The sequence below is a fragment of the Pan paniscus genome, chromosome 8, assembly GCF_029289425.2.
Source record: "Pan paniscus chromosome 8, NHGRI_mPanPan1-v2.0_pri, whole genome shotgun sequence".
Taxonomy (NCBI): domain Eukaryota; kingdom Metazoa; phylum Chordata; class Mammalia; order Primates; family Hominidae; genus Pan; species Pan paniscus.
In genome coordinates, this window is record NC_073257.2 from 36,096,660 (window position 1) to 36,097,314 (window position 655).

General features: G+C 48.2%; 1 pseudogene; it reads right to left on the bottom strand.

Moving 5' to 3' along the window:
- Positions 1 to 280: 280 nt before the first annotated feature.
- On the bottom strand, positions 281 to 372 carry LOC112441107 (small nucleolar RNA U13; annotated as a pseudogene).
- Between the last annotated feature and the right edge of the window lie 283 nt (positions 373 to 655).

Here is a 655-nt window from a genome sequence, read left to right on the forward strand (position 1 = left end):
TGGCAGGTTTCTTTTTTTTTTTTTTTTTTGTCAGAGTCTAGCTCTATTGTCCAGGCTGGAGTACAGTGGTGAGATCATGGCTCACTGCAGCCTCCACCTCCTGGGTCAAGGGATCCTCCCACTTCTGCCTCCTATATAGCTGGGACCACAGGTGCACACCATCATGTCTGGCTAATTTTTATATTCTTTGTAGAGACAAGTTCTCACTTTGTTGCCGAGGCTGGGCTCAAACTCCTGGGCTTAAGCCATCCTCCTGCCTCAGCTTTCCACAGTGCAGGGATTACAGGTGGGAGCCAACACACCTGCCAGGGTGGCACATCTCACACATATGCATGAATACCCAGTCATCACGCTTATGAACTACCAAAGGATCTCTGGCACTTTTTAAAAAGCCCAATAAGACAACAATTTCAGTTGAAGTCACAGTAAAATGTGACAAAAGATCTGAGAAATGTGCCTACTGGAGTCTCTGGACTGTTTCTTGACTGTCACACACATCTCTCCCTTTCTTCCTGGAGGAGCACTTGACGAAGAGAGGTGAGTCCAGGTCACTCATAGACACAGCCACATGGAGCTCGACTCTGTCCTGGCAGCAGACATGCAGAGTCCAAGGCCAAGAGCAGTGGGAATAGGGACTGACGTGACATTTGGATTC